Source organism: Anoplopoma fimbria, unplaced genomic scaffold (genome assembly GCF_027596085.1).
Source record: "Anoplopoma fimbria isolate UVic2021 breed Golden Eagle Sablefish unplaced genomic scaffold, Afim_UVic_2022 Un_contig_3262_pilon_pilon, whole genome shotgun sequence".
Taxonomy (NCBI): domain Eukaryota; kingdom Metazoa; phylum Chordata; class Actinopteri; order Perciformes; family Anoplopomatidae; genus Anoplopoma; species Anoplopoma fimbria.
In genome coordinates this window covers 1254-3025 of record NW_026554868.1, presented here as the reverse complement: position 1 = coordinate 3025, position 1772 = coordinate 1254, and the positions used below count along the sequence as shown (strand labels likewise).

At 60.4% G+C, this 1772-nt stretch overlaps 1 pseudogene; it reads right to left on the bottom strand.

The window, feature by feature from the left end:
* Nucleotides 1-243: 243 nt before the first annotated feature.
* LOC129088714 (5.8S ribosomal RNA) lies at nt 244-390 on the bottom strand (annotated as a pseudogene).
* Nucleotides 391-1772: the final 1382 nt, after the last annotated feature.

The following is a 1772-nucleotide window of genomic DNA, read 5'->3' as shown; positions in this document are numbered from 1 at the left end:
TCCACCGGCAGCCGCGCCTGCGCACATGCGGGCCTCGACGGGCGCCCCACCCCGGCCCCCTGTGAGGGGGGTCGGCGAAGAGAGGAAAAAGGAAAAGAGCCAACGGGGGAGGAAGAGCGGGAGCCCGACAAAGGGGCCACGCACCGCACCCGGGCATCCCGAAGTCTGCACTTAGGGGGACGAAGGCCGGAGCCTGCGACGCCCCAGCCGCGGAGACGCGAACGTCTCCGATTGATGGCAAAGCGACCCTCAGACAGAGCGTAGCCCCCGGGAGGAACCCGGGGCCGCAAGGTGCGTTCGAAGTGTCGATGATCAATGTGTCCTGCACCACATTAGTTCTCAGCTAGCTGCGTTCTTCATCGACACGGGCCGAGTGATCCACCAAGAGTTGTCAAAGTTTTTTGATTTTTGGTTGTAGGCCATGGTTCGCTGACAAAGGGTTTCAAGAGGGTATAACGACCTCCGGGGCGCTCACCCCCCACCACCACAGACCCCGAGAGGGCAGGGCAGACAAAGGAGAGACGTGAACCCCTCCTCCCTCCGATGGAGGGGAGGAAAGTTGGAGTTGGGTACCCGGAGCGCACGGAGGACGGCCCGGGCTCGGCCTGCCCACCCTCACTTGGTTTTTGGTTCAGTGGCAGGCAGTCCGTTGGCACCGGAGGAACGACCCCAGGGACCCCCTACCCCCGCCAGCATGCCCTCGTCGTTTGGAGGAAGAAGAGGGGTAACGCACGCTCCGGCTGGGACCCAGCTCAGACTAGTGGCATGAACGAGACCGAGCGCGCAGCGCACCAAGGAGGTTGGCCGCCAACCGCCCGCGCCCTCCACGCCAGTGCGGCCCGGCGGCGGACGCGTGACAAGGCAGCGAGAAGCCACGGGCGACAGCGGCCGCGCAGCCTCGGCGGGCTGAAGAAACACCCCAGCCGGCCTCAGCTCCGGAGACATTTCACTCTGCACAGCCCCGCGCGGACCGGCAAAATCGGTAATGATCCTTCCGCAGGTTCACCTACGGAAACCTTGTTGCGACTTTTTACTTCCTCTAGATAGTCAAGTTTGATCGTCTTCTCAGCACTCCACCAGGGCCGTGACCGACTCCGGCAGGACCAATCCGAGGACCTCACTAAACCATCCAATCGGTAGTAGCGGCGGGCGGTGTGTACAAAGGGCAGGGACTTAATCAGCGCGAGCTTATGACCCGCGCTTACTGAGAATTCCTCGTTCATGGGAAATAATTGCAATCCCCAATCCCTATCACGAGTGGGGTTCAGCGGGTTACCCACGCCTCTCGGCGAAGGGTAGACACACGCTGATCCACTCAGTGTGGCGCGTGCAGCCCGGACATCTAAGGGCATCACAGACCTGTTGTGCTCAATCTCGTGTGGCTGAACGCCACTTGTCCCTCTAAGAAGTTGGACGCCGACCGCACGGGGCCGCGTAACTGGTTAGCATGCCGGAGTCTCGTTCGTTATCACAAATCGCTCCACCAACTAAACGTATACACCACCACCCACAGAATCGAGAAAGAGCTATCAATCTGTCAATCCTTTCCGTGTCGGGGCGGGTGGGGTTTCCACGTGTTGAGTCAAATTAAACCGCAGGCTCCACTCCTGGTGGTGCCCTTCCGTCAATTCCTTTAAGTTTCAGCTTTGCAACCATACTCCCCCCGGAACCCAAAGACTTTGGTTTCCCGGACACGCTGCCAATGGGTCATAGGAATAACGCCGCCGGATCGCTAGTTGGCATCGTTTATGGTCGAACTACGACGGTATCTG